The sequence below is a fragment of the Pseudopipra pipra genome, chromosome Z (genome assembly GCF_036250125.1).
Source record: "Pseudopipra pipra isolate bDixPip1 chromosome Z, bDixPip1.hap1, whole genome shotgun sequence".
NCBI classification, from domain to species: domain Eukaryota; kingdom Metazoa; phylum Chordata; class Aves; order Passeriformes; family Pipridae; genus Pseudopipra; species Pseudopipra pipra.
The window spans coordinates 16,723,714-16,741,943 of record NC_087581.1 but is presented as its reverse complement, the minus strand read 5'-3'; the positions used below and the strand labels follow the sequence as shown (position 1 = coordinate 16,741,943).

At 37.2% G+C, this 18,230-nt stretch overlaps 1 protein-coding gene and 1 long non-coding RNA gene across 2 annotated transcripts in view; one reads left to right on the top strand and one right to left on the bottom strand.

Moving 5' to 3' along the window:
* Positions 1 to 18,230, bottom strand: part of RAB3C (RAB3C, member RAS oncogene family) — a 123,186-nt gene that overhangs the window by 66,133 nt on the left and 38,823 nt on the right. The window lies entirely within an intron of this gene.
* Positions 13 to 9,699, top strand: LOC135407222 (uncharacterized). Its single transcript, XR_010426767.1, has 4 exons — positions 13 to 186; positions 5,637 to 5,685; positions 6,118 to 6,204; positions 9,474 to 9,699. It is a non-coding gene; the product is annotated as an uncharacterized LOC135407222 (long non-coding RNA).

Below are 18,230 nucleotides of genomic sequence, written 5' to 3'. Positions count from 1 at the left end.
AAAGTTATTGTACAACTGTGCAATCCTGAGAAAAACAACAAAAAGAATTCTACCTTGGATCATAATAGGAGGGACACATTGATTATGTCATGAGGTGAGAGGGGAGAGAAGCAGAAAGGCAAGGCCCCCTGTCAGGCCATATATCCTGAGTCGTCACTGATTCATGTTAATCAATCTGAAAGTCAGGTAAGAACCTTCTCTCCTGCCCTGTACCTTCCCAGTCTGACAGAGGTAAAATCTTATGTCCTGGATAAAATGCTGGAACAAAGTAGCACCCTTAAGATCTTCATTATAAGACCATGATGGTTCCTGAAATCAGGAAACATCCTGACCAAAAAGGCAATGTCTGATTGTTCTGTTCTTGTGATTTTAAGCTAGTGGTTCTCACGTGAACTTTAGCACCAATACAGCTTTTTCCTTACTTAAAAATAAAAAAAAAGACTGTATGGCAGTGTTTTTAAAATGAGGGTGATATCTGACTGAAAAAAAGGAGTATGCTATCAGTCCCTTATCTCAAACTACTTTTCTTCCTCAGTCTTTGCAACTCCATCAATTGCCTTTAAAGAAATATAAGTTTTCCTTTCTCCTACTCTCTGTGTTACTTACTACCTTTAAAAGTGTTTCAGGGTAGGGACTACCTGTTAATACATCTATATGCAGTGCCTAGCATAATTTTTAGTCTACAGAAGAAAAGACTGAGAGGAGATCTCATTAATGTATACAAATATCTCAAAGTGGATATCAAGAGGATGGTGCCACACTCTTTTCAGTGGTGCCCACTGACAGGATGCGGAGCAATGGCCGTAGACTAAAACACCAGAAGTTTCATCTCAACATGAGAAAGAACTTTGCATTGAGGGTGGCAGAGCACTGGAACAGGATGCCTGGGGACGTTGTGGAATCTCTGTCTCTAGAGACATTCAAAACCCACCTGGACATGTTTCTGTGTCACCTGCTCTAAGTGACCCTGCCTTGGCAGGGGGTTTGGACCTTATGAGCTCCAGAGGTCCCATCCAACCCTAACAATTCTGCAGTTCTCTGATACCATCACCCATGTCTGCACAAAAATTGAGAAACAGCAATAACTGAAATACAGGGAACACATAACTATTTCCAGCACACCTATTTAGTATTTTTAAGCCACTAACATTAAAAACTTTAGGTGAGATATATGTGACATTTCAGTGCAATCCTGTAACTCACATATTTCTATGTGTGCATATTTAATTTTAACAAACTGAAAATTAATATCATTATTTCTGAATTTTTCAGTAGATGGGAAATAGTTTACTTAACAAAACAAGTAAATTTATTAAATTTACCTTCCTACAGAGAAAAAATAATAAAAAGTGACAAATATCTGCTGTGTTTTCTGAAATAGGTCCTAGGCTAGTAGTACTCCCTTGTGAAAAACAGAAAAATAGATTAAGCAGGCCTCCTTCTTTACACATATATCATTCATCTCATAAACTAATAAAATAAGAAAAGGAGATTTTACATACAACAGAAAATTTTGAGATTAAACAAAAAATATCCAAGGTGTTTAGTGAATCCAAACAAGGTGAAATATATGATTGCTGTTCATCTTGGATTACAGCAGCTGCTACTTTGATGTGGTTTCAGTGATTCAAGATGAAAAGCTAAAGTAGAAGTTAGACTCTAACAGGTCTCACAGAAAGTTAGGTTATGTCTTTGTAAGAAGGCCAGACAGACCTAAACTTTTCTACTTATACTCTGAGCTGGCTGAGACTGTACCAACTGTGGTTGGGAGGTTGGATAGCTGCTCCCAGATTTTCTTGTGTTACTGAATATTAAGGTATTAAAACTTGCACTAAGCCTGTCCATATTCTAATACTCAGAGGTCAGTTCTTTCTCAGTAAGTCAGTTTGTCAATGAGATGAAAGTATCATTGAAAAATTGAGTAAAATGATCTATTAACAAAAATTAGAAGAAATATCATCTGCTATTATTTAAAAAATTTCTTCGTATTCCATTTATGGAATAAGGTTTACTCTCACTTTTTTTTCCTGGCTTCATTTATTTGGTTTGTTATTAGAGAAAATGTCTGGGATGACAAAGGAAAATATGGCCCATAGCAAGCATTCAGCCATTCTGTACAGAAGAGAGATGACTTTCAAACAAGTTTTATCAGCATCTATCAGCTTGTTTTTCAGTCAGAGGCATGTATGATTAGTATGTACAAGAGTATGAGAAGTGGGAGCCCACTACTAGAATTCTCAAATTTTAATTCATAATTCTAAATTCATAGCTAATGCTATGTTAATAGGATGATTAAAAAAAGGAAGATTTTCTAAAGTGATATCAGTATATAACAGATCCTTGACTATGAATAAAGTGAAGTTTATTAGTTTCAAACATAGATAAGAACATTCCTGTTGATATTATTTTATATTGCTTCCTTGCTATAAGGAAGTAATTAAAATTTTAATAGACTTAATTTATGCAGTGTTTATGATCATGTAAGAAATAAACCCAAATATCAGTAACAATGTGTCAAAACTTTTCTGTTCCACACATTCAAAAGCATCTCCTTTGTAATCAGACCAGAATATATTCATAAGTGCCCTAAAGATAGATCCTTTAGTATGATTGTTAAGGAACTAAAATACTTTTTGACAGGAGAGAGAGCACATTAGAAAAAATCACATACTTTAAATATTAAATATTATTTTTTTTTTAGAATAATTTGATTTATTTGAAACAGGTATTGCAACAACGTACATGGTCTTTCTGTTTATTAGCTTTTATTCTTATGGAAGAACTAAGCAGAAAAGAAATTATTTCCATATTTTGTAATATTTATAGTTGTAAATCACTATAGCTGTAAATCACTATGTATCCTTAGGTACTGTTATATACTTCAAGAAAACCTTTTCCAGTTCAGGTATAGTTATTCTCTGCTGGTATGTTATCATAGTCCATTTTGCAAGACCACAGAATTCATATGATGTCTTCTTAGATTTAAATTCTGAAATATAACATCTGTATTTGCACTGACTGATGTTTATTTCTAAGCAAACCAAGTAATATAAGCCTAAGGAAGAATAAAATTTTACCTATTATTGACTGGTATTTTAATCAAGGCAGTTAATTTCCATCTTTGACAGGCAGAAAACAAGACACATAGGTCATTTGGGGCCCTTTACATTCATGTAGTTAATGTCTGGTAAGAACAGATAATTGTTAATTAAACAAGTAGAATGGAAAAGCAGAGGGGAATGAATGAGAGTGAGGGAATGCTTTATGAAAAGTACCACACAGAAGACAAAAAGAGATAATTTAAAAATCTCAGCCAAAACAACAAAAAGAAATGGTCTCAGGAGCTGCAAGAAACATTTTCAAATACTATAATCACTTTCATAAATTCTGGTTATAATAAAGTTACACTATTCTATTAGCTTCTGGTTAGGTGATCCTGTCTTTTGAATCTTTTTTAGTAGGAATTAGATTTTAAATATTAAATTACAGAATTACAAGGTTTTAGTGGTCATAGTACTTTAAATATTGCATTATTAAATACTGTATAGTACTTCTAAATATTGCACACAGGCTAATAGTCAAATACTACAATAGTCAAATATTTGGAAGACTTGCACAATTTTCCATCGTGTGCTCTGATGTCTCCAGTATGTTTTGTTGGGCTTTTTTTCTTAATTGATATTTTTCACCTATAATTGAAATTAGTTATTTTAAAACATTTTCATGCTCCATATTTTGGAAAAAATTACAGAAACACTCCTATTAAATAATAATAACGTTCCAACCCTTCCAAGGAGTAAATGAATGCAGTTCTGGGCAGAATATTTTAGTTTCCTTGTGGAAGAATTAAGAGGACACATACCTTATAACATATAACATATACCTTTGTCATCAATGTGCTGCTAGAATTATCTACAGCTAGGTAGGACTTAACTATTAATTTGGGGAAACTTTAAATTGGATTGAGGTCACCAAGGAAAAAAAGCCTCATTAGAGCAAGATGGGGTTCTTACATATACCATAAGCACTCCTAAAAATCTCTTCACTAAGGAAAGAAAGGTTAAAGATACCAAATAGAAACATCAGTTTAATCTACTACTTGATATGGGGATGAGTCTTCATGTGAAAACCCTATTATTTAAACTAAAGACCACTGTGTTCTCTTGTTTGTCAGTAAATACATCTGCCCTATGGCTGCATATCAAAAGGTTATGCTTAAAACACTTCTCTAATGTGCTGGTATTTGATAAGAGACATATAATTGAAGACAGCACAGGTTATTCCAACAAGAAAATATTCATTTACTCTGAAAATGTGTCAGCAGCTAATGATGCTTAATGCACACCAATCAATCATGTCCTTTATGTTGTTCTAGTTCAAAACTGTAAATTATTAAAGAGAGAGTTGTAAGACGAAAAATATGTGACTAATCTATGAATCTTGCATTATTTCAAGTACAGTGCCCTTATCTTTGCATTCTCTTTGTGGGGAGTTCTGGCATAAAGTAACATAATTAAATTAGATTTCATTTAAATTGCTGTTTAGGTCAGACTGTTTGAGAGCTGTATGTCTAGCATATGTATAAGCATATTTAGTGATTCTAGTGACTTTTGGAGAAAAACAGTCTCATCAGAAAGCATAATTGCCAGAACTATGAATAGATGGAAAGAGAAAGGAAAGGGAAAAGGGAAAAGGGGAAAGGGAAAGGGAAAGGGAAGAGGGGAAAGGGAAAAGGGACAGGGAGAGGGAGAGGGGAAGGGGAAAGAAAAGGGGAAGGGAAAGGGGAAGGGAAAAGGAAAGGGGAAAGGGAAAGGGAAAGGGAAAAGGAAAGGGAAAGTGAAAGTGAAAGGGAAATGAAATTTCAGTTGGAAAGGCTTGTCCAGCTGCCTGACTGCTTCAGAGGTGACCAAAAGCTACAGCTTGGTTTAAGAGGCTGAAATGCCTCTTAAACACTGCCAGGCTGGGGGCATCAACCATCCCTCTAGGAAGCCTGTTCCAGTGTTTGACCACCATCTCAGTAAAGAAATGCTTCCTAAAATACAGTCTAAACCTTCCCTGGCTCAGCTCTGAACAAGTCCTATATGTCATATCACTGGATACCAGAGAGAGAAGACCAGCAGCTCTCTCTCCACTTCCCCTCCTCAGGAAGCTGCAGAGAGCAATCAGGTTGCCCCTCAGCCTGCTTCTCCCCAAACTAGACAAACCCACATCCTCAGCAGCTCCTCATAGGGCTTCCTTCTAGCCCTTTCAGTAATTTTGTTGCTCTCCTGTGGATGTATTCAAATGCCTTAATTTCCTGTAAAAATTGAGATATTTATTAATAAATATCAATAATCTATAAACTTTAATAAAATATAAATACAAGAAAATAAAGTATTTACATTTCTTGCTTAATTTTGATACTATCAGTCATACTTCCTTGTCATGAGGAAAGAGTTATTTTTGTAGCTTAAATTAAGTGGTTTTAAATATGGAAGCTATTTTGGAGCCCTGGTCACTGTGCAATAGATTGTAGTACAGTAACTGGTATTAGCACCACCATTACAGGCACATATGCTTATATATAAAGCAGAATAAAAAATGTATTATCTCATTCAATTACTCTCTCAGAAACAGTAACTTTTTTTGTCCTTTAGGTTTTCATCCAAAGAAATCCTGAAAAAATTAGCAAATTTTATTTAACAAGTAAGTTCCCTGTATCTTTGTAAGCAGAACATTGATCACCCCCACTAACACAAAGACAGTTCATAATCCAGCAGTCGAGGAAATATAGTGGTGTTACTGTCGTGATCACTGCAAATTTATTTTATTATTTTGGACGTTTATTTTTCTTTTTTAAAAGCATTATAAAATCACATTGGTATTAAAAATGCTATATAAGCTTTCATTTAATTTCATTTTATTTCATTTCCTAAGGATTTGACTCCAGCTGTAACCACCACTGGCAATATTCTTAAAAAAAAAAAGTGGTCATTAAAGTTGGATTCTGATTTTATCAAATAACAAGCATATAAAGATATGAAATATTTTTAGTAGGATTTACTGGATATGCCATGCTTTTAAATGTCTAAATAATTTTCATGCTTGGGCTTAAATATTTGGCCGTTTACTTTCCAGCCTCCTGAAGCCAATACAACTTCAGTACATTTGTCAACACGTTCCTGTGCAAACTATAACCTTTGTGAGAAAAACATAAGCATGTAGGTAGGTGTGAGTATGCAAATTCACATCTCTGGACTACTAGAAGACAGGTAGCTTTTAAAGTCTATTTATGTAGAAATGACTGTTCTTCAGTCATTTTTCTTAAGCATCCATTACTGGCAAACACCATAGAGGAAGTACTGGACTAACTGGACCTTTAGTCTGACACAATATAGTTATCCTTATGATCTTAAAAATACTCAAGAAGGCTTGAAACTAGTATTTAGCACCAGTTATTATCAAAATCTTGCTAGAAAGTCTGATTTTATTTTTTTTTCTGCAAAGAGAGATGAACTATAGTTGTTTCAACAAAAGTTCAGAGAAAAAAATATTTATTTCTTCAACAAACAGAGCAACAAGTTAAGCAAAGAACAGGTATTAAAGGATGAAGTTATTAACTAGGAAATCTTCCTCTTATATTCCAAAAAGTATTAGGCAAACAAAGCAGCAAAATTTCTACAGTTCAAGCAAAAATATTTGAAATTTTACAAGTGTCTCTGGAACTTGGCAAGAGAATCTAGAATCAGTTCTTAACAAAAGTGTATGATAAACTTTACAAATGCTGATGCTGATGCACTTTGAGAAAGAGACATGTCCGGAAGTCTCAGTGAAGAGAAGTAACTTCTGTAAGGAATTCAAGCTTTCAGGTGCTTTGCTAGATGATGACTAAAACAATAATCGTATTCTGGGAACAAATCTTAGATGAATAAACAGCACTTCTCGGATTTTTATGAAAATCTGGGTTTTTAGTTATAAGAAAAGAAACAGGGATGAGAGTTAACATGATTTGTAAAACTAATACTTAGTATTTAGAAATTCAGAAAAAGAATGTGAAATTGCCAATCACACAGAAGTGATGACTAGTTTGCTGTGACTCATAGACAGCAAATAATAAGAGCCTATGGAAAGAAAAAAAAAATCAAATAAAATTTTGACTAAAAATCCTCATTGTTTTAGTGATAAATTGACTGAAGAAATAATACTTTGGATTTTGGTGCAGGATTATTTCACTGAAAAATGCTGGACTATTCAAATTAACTTTTGTTAGGTTTATGTTTGTATGAAAAATTTCATTATAGCAGGTAATTGGATCAAATCCAGTGGATCAAGGAATTACTGGCCAAAACCATAAAATAACTCCCTCCAGAAATAAGTCATAGGTTGTAGAGATCCATGGAGTAGCAGAATCAGAAGAACATTCACTATTGGATATGGCAGACATAACTATACCAATCTGTTTTCTAGTTCACATTTACAGGCTTGTACAGAACAATATCCACAAAGGCCCAAGAGATGCCCTGTCACTTTACACCTCAGAATTTATGCAATTATTTTGACAACTCACTTTTGTTACATCACCGAAAAACAATTGATCCTTTTTGAATCCAAGCAGATAGATTTCTTAGTTTTCTGAGGAAATCACAAAATTTCCAATTTCGAGTGATGATTTTACCTCCTTTTGTCTTACATTTTAAGCAAGTGAATTATGGGATCAATTAACATGAAATTTTCAAGCATAATACGATTAGAGAAAAAAGTCTTCTTGGTTCCATAGCTGTAATAATTACATTATATTCACACTAATTTTATTTTTAATAACAAAAATATATTTTAAAGACAAAAAACCTACACCATTATATTACTAGATTAATTAACCTTTTAAGAAGATCAAAAAACATTTATGCTGATTAAAGGGGTACAATTCTATCAGTCCTGAAACTGCAACGTCATAAGAAGAGATGAAATCAAATACCAAAGCAAAACAGAGTGAAGAGATTTAGACTTGTTAGGCTAGAAGGCCTGACTGAAATGCACAATTCCTTCCAAAAATTATATAATTTTATGTAAAATTATATAATTCTTATTTGTATTAGCAGGCAGAATGATTGCCATAATTTATTTAAAGTTTTGAATGCAAATATTTCAATAAGATAAAATGTGCTGGTATAAATAATTTCTAGAGGTAGGATTTATATCATATGTGATGAACTATAATCAGTGTTATTCTTCAGCTGTGATTCTCAGACTACAGGTGTTCTTCCAGAAATCAGAGTTATTCTGCCTTAAGGAATAGGAAATCACCATCTAGTGGAAGCAGAAAAAGGACCAGCTGTGAAATCTGTAGCAAGTATAATTATAATCAGAGCTACATTAAAGCACTAGCTACTACAAAACCAGACACTAGGCTTATATACAGTCAAAGAAGAGTCTAAAAGCAAATCGAGTTTAAAATAACTTTCAAAGAGATTCGCTACCTACAGTGCAGCACTGACTACACTGGAGTAGTGGATGTTTTATCACAACAATTCTGCTTTTATTTATATGCTGTGGTATTTCTTCTGTAATTTAAAAAATCAGTAAAACTAAGACACAGCTTCCTGGAAGCCACCATATTCCACTGCATCTCTATCTCACTCCTTCCCAGTCTTCTAATTGTCACATAATAGTGGTTTTACAGTAGTAGTAGGGTTCCTTAACTTGTTAACAATAGTCCAAAGGTGCATTTTTCTGTGTATATACAGAAATTTGTAAGTGTATATGTATATAATATGACAATATGTATGTAACACAAACAAAAGATAGATATATATATTATGCTATTCTTATTGTGATATAAAGATTCTTTTTGTAATCTTGACCTAAGTATTATGTCTTTATGTCAGGGAATAAGAAAGAAAATTTTTCACAGGGCAAGTTTGTGTCTACAGTCCCAGAATTCTTACTGACCTTATCAAAGCATGAGAAGAAGAAAATATACTGATGCATAATTGTTCCTATACACATTCACATTTCATTAATTATAAACAAAGAGGAGAGTTATCTTACTGAAGAGCTATACTCAGGAGTGTGAATTGGATATGCAAGCATACTAAGACATTGCAAATTTTTTGGATTCATATATTATTTACCAAAGAAAATCAAACATAAAATTAAATGTAAATGATAACAAATCAAATTAGTTTTTTTCAAATATAGATTAGATAAAATTAATTTCAAAAGCCATGCTAAGAAATCCCTTGGCTGAGCAGCTATCAAGTACATAGCAGAGTTAACATAATTCAAGTTCTTTAACAACACCTCCCCCGGCTTCTTTTACTGCAAAAGACATCTTTTAGGCAGACATCTGTTTTTCCTTCATGCAAACTCTGCATTTGGCAGCTGCAACCTTAATAGAAAACACAGTAATCTGGTCACTGACTATAACATAGTGACCAGCATATTAACAGGAAATTGCATTATTAGACATTAAACCATGTGTTCTTTGATCCTAGATAAAAACTGAAGATTATTTCTACCCGGATTTGATTAAATTGTGGGACATGTTCTTTCACTGTGCAGACATAACTGAATTATCCTCCATCAGCTGACAAAATGCTACTGTGACTGACAAGACAGACTGACAGCAGAAGCAGAGACTTGAATAAAGATCCAAGTGAGAATGGACCCCAGAAAGGAGGTTTGGGGTTTTTTTTTAATATATAGTTTCTAATATACTGTGAGGAGAAAAAAACCCAAAATCTTAATTCTCTTCATTTCACATGTAAGCATGATCAAAGACTGCTGCTTTGAGGATAATTTGCCAGGGTTGTTTATTAGTCAGCTTCATATAGGCACCCAGAGGTTTGTGTTTCTGCCTGCAGCACACAGCTCAAATAGAAGTTGTTAATTTTCCTAAGTCTAACTGCTGCTAGCAACTGGGGAGGGAGAAGAAATAGCCCTTTCCAAACACCTGCATCACAAACAGCAATCCTAGAGGATGACAGAATTCAGTTCTTAAACCTGGAAATTATATTCAGTTCTAGAAGCATTGAAATGTGCTTTGGATTTAAGTCACCTACCAATGAGGAGAGGCAACAAATAAATGTGGGGAAGACATGACTTTTCTCCCATTTTTTTCCCATTCAATCTTCAGTATAATGGAAATGTGATCTGTTTGACACTTAATTTTGGCTAAGATGGATGTACTACAATCTTTTGTTTTGTACTACATTTGCTTTGATGCCAAGTAGCATCTAAATTACTGGGTGCTGTAGGAAGTTACATGTTCTCCAAACTTATAAAAATCAAACGTCTCTTATGTACAGGGGTTTCTGAGTACTTTAGGTACGCAGTCTTCAAAACTATGAATGAGGACAGCTCGATAAGTCATCATTAGGTGTTCAGCAAGACTGAAACTAAAGAATTATCAATGATTAATAGGATTTGAAATCCAAAAGGAAGGAGGCCCAATTTTGTTCTTAGTTACACAAAATAATTAAACAAACATAGAGAGCTCAATGAAACCTAGACTGATGCAAACTGAAGATCTCAAAAATGAAAGAATTAAAATTTTGAGTAATTTATTCCCACTGATGATGGACTCACCATAACATTTTTCCTTTTATATAATATATAATGTATAATGTAGTGTTGTATTTATGTGGTTCTATGTTATAATTATATTAAATTATGTGGTGGTTGGGGTTTATTTTGTTTGTTTTAAGGAGGCTATTTCAGGTCAGACCTTTTCCAAAGCAGATATACCAAGAACAAAAACAACTCAAGTGTTTACAGAAAGATTAAACAAACCATTGACTCATCAACAGACAGAATATAGTAAAGGTTCAAGTAGTTCCAGCGTGGATGTTTCATAATAAAGTGTGACGTACTTTATAACGTAATATACGGAAATAGTAGATTTAACCAATAACTAATTAATACTCTTGTGTAGATAGTGGGTTCTTCTGGGGGGTTGAGGAGTTTAGGCTGGGCTGGGGCCATGGGAGGTACCTGAGCCCCAGGTGGGTGAGGGAAGTGGAATGGCTTGCTTTTGCTTTTGGCTCACCTGCAGTTACTGCCCCGAAATGGTTTGCTTTGGAATTTTAGCATCCTGAAAGGGTGCTCAGGGCAAGGGAATGTCCCTGGGAATATCCCTGGGTCTGACTACAGGTGGCTGGGAGAAAAGTAGGGAGTGAAAGGCTTGCCCTAACCATTTTAATGGGGAAGTAGCTTGTGTGTCCCTATGAGATTGCGAGCTATGCTGGCGATGGTACATGCCTTCAGCAGGGTCTCCCATGCCAGACAGGTCAAAACTGAAGGGTCATTTGGGCAGAATGGGCTCACTAGCCTTCAGGCAGTCATTCTACCAAAAGGACAACTCTAATTCTAAACCTGAGCAGATGGAGCTCGCTTAGCCCTGTAAGGCCATCCATCTAAGAGAAGGACACTAATTAAACCTACATCCTGAGGACCTCACTGCCACTGTCCAAGCTCGCTCAGCCCTGGCAGATGAACCCTAGGAGTAAAGGGTGGGACCAGTTCTGCACACGCTGCATCTCACCTAAAAATTCCATTGCGCAGGCTCAAGGGTGATACCCACATTTGTAAAGCCCTGTAGCGACGGGCGAGAGTCAAAATGGCAGGTGAAAGGCGCACTGGAAGCCGCAGACCCAACCCTGCATACAGGCGGTTCAGGATGTTGGTTGCCTGAGACTGACCCCGGAGATGATAGTCTCTTTTGGCAGCATCCTGAATAACCAAGCAGCCTTTTTCAGGGAAAGCACTGCTTGCTCCATATGGAGAGGGGCCTAGAAAAGGTGGCTTAACCAAAGTTCACCTCTACCCTTCACCCGGTTGGTTAACCGCGGCCAACGGGCATCTTCTGATGTGATCAAACAAAGTGTAAGAAACAAAGGCATACACCTGCCTTCAAAGGTGTACCCAAATTGAGACTCGCATGCTGGAACATCAGAACCATGCTTGATACTACGGATAGTGGTTGTCCTGAGTGCCGTTCTGCCCTAATTGTCCACGAACTGTCATGTCTCAACATCGACATTGCTGCTCTCAGTGAAGTTCGCCTTCAAGAGGAAGGCAGCCTCAGAGAACATGGTACCAGTCACAGACTCTTTTGGTCAGGTAAACACAGAATTGAAAGGCATCTCTCAGGAGTTGGCTTCATGATTAAAAACTCTATTGTTCCTAAACTCGAAAATCTGCCGACAGGTCACTCTGACTGCATTATCTCCCTGCGCCTTCCACTCCACAACAACCAACACGTTGTCCTCTTTAGTATATATGCCCCAACTCTCCAAGCTGACCCTGCCGAAAAAGATAAATTCTACACTGACCTGCGCCGCCTTACCCAGAAGGTTCCTGCAGATGACAAGATCATTATCCTTGGTGATTTCAATGCCAGAGTAGGAAAGAACTTAGAAGCCTGGAAAGGAGTATTAGGCAAGCATGGTGTTGGAAACTGTAGCAATAATGTTCACCTTCTGCTAGAATTCTGTGCAGAGCAACAGCTCACCATCACTAACACTATCTTTCAGCAGAAAAACAGTCTGAAGACAACCTGGATGCATCCCAGATCTAAGCATTGTCATCTCATTGACTATGTCTTAGTGCAACAGAGAGACGTTCGCGTTGTCCATCACACCCGCATGATGCCTAGTGCAGAAAGCCAAACAGATCACTGACTTTTGCGCTGTAAACTTAACTTCAACCTTAAGTTCAAACCTAAAAGGGGCGGTATTCCAAGGAGGAGACTCCAAGTTAACAATCTTCAAACAGCCACAGTGAGAGACAGCTTCCAGGCAAATCTTCAAACTAGGCTCGAAAATCATTTTATAGATCCCTCTCCTGGAACACTTTGGCAACATATTAAAAACAGCATCCTGCAGTCCTCTGAAGAATCCTTAGGGTTCTCCTTCAAGAAGAACAAGGACTGGTTTGATGAAAACAATCAAGAGATCCAGGAATTGTTGAGGAAGAAGAGAACCGCCCACCAAGCACACCTTGCACTGCCATCTTGTAACACAAGAAAAGCAGCCTTTCGTCTTGCATGCAGCAAGCTCCAACAGAAACTCTGTGACATCCAGAACAAGTGGTGGATCAATCTAGCTGAAAAAACTCAATTATGCGCAGATATAGGTGATTACAGAGGATTCTATGAGGCCCTGAAAACAGCATATGGGCCTACATACCAAGTCCAAAACCCTCTACTCAGTGCTGATGGTCAAGTGCTTCTGACAGATAAAACCTCCATTCTGAATCAGTGGTCTGAACACTTTCAGACTCTTTTCAGTACTAGCCATGAAGTTCAAGACTCAGCAATTCAGTCCATCTCACAACAACCGGTGAAGATTGAATTGGATATTGCCCTCATTTTAGGAGAAACCCTCAAGGCCATACAGCAGGTGAAAATTGGCAAGGCAGCTGGGGTTGATGGAATACCTGAAGTCTGGAAACATGGCGGCCAAGCACTCCATGCTAAATTTCACGAGTTTGTGGTGCGCTGTTGGGAACTAGGTGAACTCCTATCAAACCTTCATGATGCAGTCATCATCACTTTGTATAAGAAGAAAGGAGATAAATCAGAATGTTCAAATTACTGTGGTATTACTCTGCTCTCCATTGTTGGTAAAATCCTGGAAAGAATACCTTAACCCACTACAGCAGAAGGAATTCTACCTGAAAGCCAATGTGGTTTCAGAGCCAACAGGAGTACCACAGACATGGTATTTGTTCTCAGACAACTGTAAGAGAAGTGTAGGGAACAGAACAAAGGTCTCTATGTAACCTTTGTTGATCTCACCAAGGCTTTTGATACTGTGAGCAGAAAAGGTCTATGGCAGATTTTGGAACGTTTAGGTTGTCCCCCCAAGCTGCTTAAAATGATCATCTCACTCCATGAGGATCAGCACGGCCAAGTCAGATATGGCGACGCACTTTCTGAGCCCTTTCTAATAACCAGTGGTGTGAAACAAGGCTGCGTTCTTGCACCAACTCTATTCACAGTCTTTTTCAGCATGATGCTCCAAAGGGCCACGGCAGACCTCGATGATGAAGATGGTATCTACATTCTATATCATACTGATGGAAGCCTATTCAACCTAAGGTGATTGAAGGCCCACACTAAGATTTTAAATCATCTCGTCCGGGAGCTGCTTTACTCTGACACTGCTGCTCTTATAGGTTAGAAATTCAGGAGGATTTTTCTTCCCCCTGCCCCCCCACTGTAGGAAAGATGGAGTTTGAATGGAAAGGGGGAAGGGAGTTAATTAACCTTACAAAAGAACTAGCCAGCCAGGCTACATTCCTCGTGGATGGCCCATCAGAGGCTGGGGGGAGAGGGGAGGAGTTTTGGGAGGGGGTGGCTGGCTCTGCTCGGAGGGGAGAGATTCAGACTGCTGGGTTCTCTTTGGAGAATGGAGACAGGGTCTGTATTTGGTGCATTTGGAGAGAAGGCCTGGAAGCCTGTTTGTCTGGCATCCCGTCCTGGTGAGCCATGACTACTGGCCTCAACTTGCCTGCGAGCTGTCTTTTGTCTCCAGCCTGGACCTGCTGTGTTTTCATCGCAGAGTCTCTGTGCTCACTGGGAGAAAAGGAGGAGCTTTTGGGGTGCTATCAACTGAGAACAACAGTGAGTCCTGTTTGGGGTGAACTGCTCTCCTTTCCCTTTCCTTCCATTGGGGGAAGGGTCCCCATCTTCTTTTTGGCTTCTCCTGCAACCCGAGACCACCCCCCAGACCCCTCTCCGTGTGGTGACCGCCAGTGATCCAACAGCGCCCGCTGCAGGCCACGATTAGGACTGCGCTAAAGGACAGAGAAGTATTCATTCAAACTTTTTTTTCTAGGATTACTGTCTAGTTTTTTTGTGTTCTGTTACTGTTTTTGCCAACATACATATATCTTTTAATAAAGGGTTGTTATGTCTTCTGGTTTTTCCCACACTTTCTCGATTAAAGCCCCTTAATTTTGAATTTACAATTGCTGAGAGAGAGGAGTTTGGTTTATCTCATAATTCATCCTCTTTAGCAAACATTCCAGTCTCCTCAGACTGAGACAGCCGCCCTCGTTGCCCACACAGAAGCAGCTCTGCAGCATTTAACATCCTGCTTTGCAGACGCTGCTGAGCTCTTTGGGTTGGAAGTCAGCTTAAAGAGGACAGAAGTTCTCTATCAACCTGCACCTCAGGAAGTTATCCACCATCTCCATATCACCATTGGCAAATCAGTGCTCAAATCAGTCCAGCAGTTTAATTACCTTGGTAGCCTCATCTCCTCGGATGGTAAGATTGATGAAGAGGTAGACAACAGGTTAGCAAAGGCATAGAGTGCCTTCAGAAAGCTTCATAAAAGAGTTTGATGAAATAAACACTTGAAGAAAAGTACCAAGATCAATGTTTACAGAGCCATTGTGCTGTCTACTCTCCTATATGGATCTGAATCATGGGTCATCTACCACCACCACCTGCAACTCTTAGAACACTTCCATCAACGCTGTCTCCGTACAATCCTAAACATCCACTGGTCAGATTATGTGACCAATACATCTGTTCTAGAACAGGCAGCAGTCCCAAGTATTGAGGCCATGTTGATGAGAACTCAGCTCCGTTGGGCAGGACACGTCTCCAGGATGAAGGACCACCGCCTCCCTAAGATCTTGCTTTATGGTGAACTTGCCACCGGCTGCCGCAAGAGAGAAGCCCCAAAGAGAAGATACAAGGACTCCCTGAAACAACATCTCAGCCTTGGCCATATTGATCAACATAACTGGTCTACTCTGGCCTCTAATTGGGAGGCCTGGAGACACACCATCTATAACGCTGCTGATACCTTTGAGAACGCACGCAGGATCACTCTCGAGGGGAAAATACAACGCAGAAAGAATCATGTCTTGCCGATACCACCTAAGGAGTCTTTCTGCTGTGCCTTTTGCAACCGGACTTGTCTATCTCACATTGGCCTTTTTAGCCACCAGCGCGCTTGTAGCCAATGTAGGTAGAGCCCTTCCCAAATCTTCATTTGCGAAGCCCAGCCATGATGATGATGAATTAATACTCTAATATTCACAAATTTAAGCAAAATACACTCTATTTAGTCACTTCATATAGCCAAGAATGATCTTAATCTCACAGCTCAATTTAACTGAACTTGGATCAAAATTACTAACCACAAAAATTATTCTCTGCTCTTGAATCTTTTAATAGACTTACCATATGCTTATCTAAAATAGAAGAACTGGAATGTCAGAGTCACCCTGTGTTTTGTCAGAAAATACGGTGAATTAACAAGTCTTTGGAAACACTGCTGAAAATAACCCATTATATCAATCCCAATTGATATAGCAAGTAGAAAAGTGCTTAGTAACAAATCTATTATATATAATTATATATTATATATAAGCTCTTCTTAAAAAAAGTAAAGAAGTATACAAGTTTAAGCATAAAATTGTCAGTTTCATTTTTATATAGAATAATATAGGCTAAATCTTACCAAAGAAAGGGAGACAGAGAAGAAATATAGTGTCTAAGGTAGGCGATCTACTTCCAATCTATGAGGTCCAAACAAATATGTATCTTCTCTGCTGACCATCACCCCAGGATCCATGCAAAATGATCAGAGCTAGTGAAGTTTGAACTGACTCAAATGCAGCATGAGGCATGGGCAAGGGTCTCACATCATGAGGCACCAGTGACAATAAATGAACATGGGTCTTGACTGATGACCTAAGAGCATTCATATTCCATTGTGGTGGCTTATTAAAACCTCACTGAAGTTAAAATGTAAAGAATTGGCTGGGTTTGTTTCTTTGTTTATATTTTAATTCAGTAGTTAGTATAACAGAATGCTGAAGACTAATGCAAGAAAAATCTCGGTAGGGCACATTTTTTTCTTTCTCAGTGCTCAATACAACAGCTATACTTTGCATTTTAAACATTATATGTTTTCCTCTCTGTCTTCTTTCTGACTCTTAGAGCTCCTTTGTGCACATATAAAGTGTTCATCTCTATAGTACAAGCAAGTACAAGCAAGCTGAATACCTCCCAGGTGGAGTGTCTGAAACACAGAATAGCTTGAGTGAATTATCCATGTATAGTGGCATAGAATATTAAATCCAAGACCTCTTATAACTGTGTCAGCTTTTCTCTTCCCTTCCAACTCTCTCTCTTGCTGAGGAGAGTGACTAAATCCTTAGTATAGAGTTCATTTGCTCCTAAAGCAGTAAAATCTTCTGTACACTACCATTACATATCTTTCCTCTAATAAAAAAAAACATTTGCAACGCAATGCCTGACTGTAGGAAAAAAAAGATTACTCCCATTATTATATTACTTATATTTATTCTCAGAGATGTGTAAGGGTATTTTATTGGATACATGACAAAATTTGATAGCATTATTAAAAATTACTTGACACAGGGCTAAGGACTGAATTTTAAGAAAGATACAATTAAAAATATCTACTTCTGTAAATATAGATAACTTTTTCTAATAGGTATCTTGTATTCCCCTGCGTTTTGTACGTTATTTACCATACAGAATAAACTTATAGATTAGATCTGTGTCATTAGGACACAACAGCATATATAATATCCTCTGTCATTTAGTATATAAAAACGCACACTATATTAATTCAATCTACTATGGGTACTCTACTGAAATATTGAAGTTCCATATTTCCGTTTATGAATGAAACCTATGTTTAAGGAATATTAAAATAATAATACGCATTTGGAGCCTTTTTGCTTTGCTTTGTTTGTTTTGGGTTTTTTTGTTTCTTTGTGGTTTGTTTTTGGTGTAGACAAAACCCCTGAAGGTGATAAACAATTTGCTTATATTTGCAATTATACTTTCATATTGAAAATATCCATCTTGTCTGCATCTGTCTGTGTCCCAAGGATAGTAATAAATTAATGCATTTCCACTGCTTTACTTAGTGATCTTAAATATACAAAGGTAGTCTTTTGGTGTATTATAGCTTGATCTTTATATAAAGTTTGTTTTATCACAACTTGTGGAAATACATGCAGTTATCAGAGGAACTGGAGTCTGCTAGAAATTTTTTATTTTTCAGCTACATTTTTAGGAACTTCTGAATTATTTGCTAATGACATTTATGCTTCCACAAGTATAGGAGAACACATGGAAGTATAAAATTTATTCAGACCCTGAACAGGCACCTCAACACAACTGAATTATCCAGAATGAACCTTTACAGAAATCAATTTGATATCATGATTTTATATAATCTGCAGAATGACAG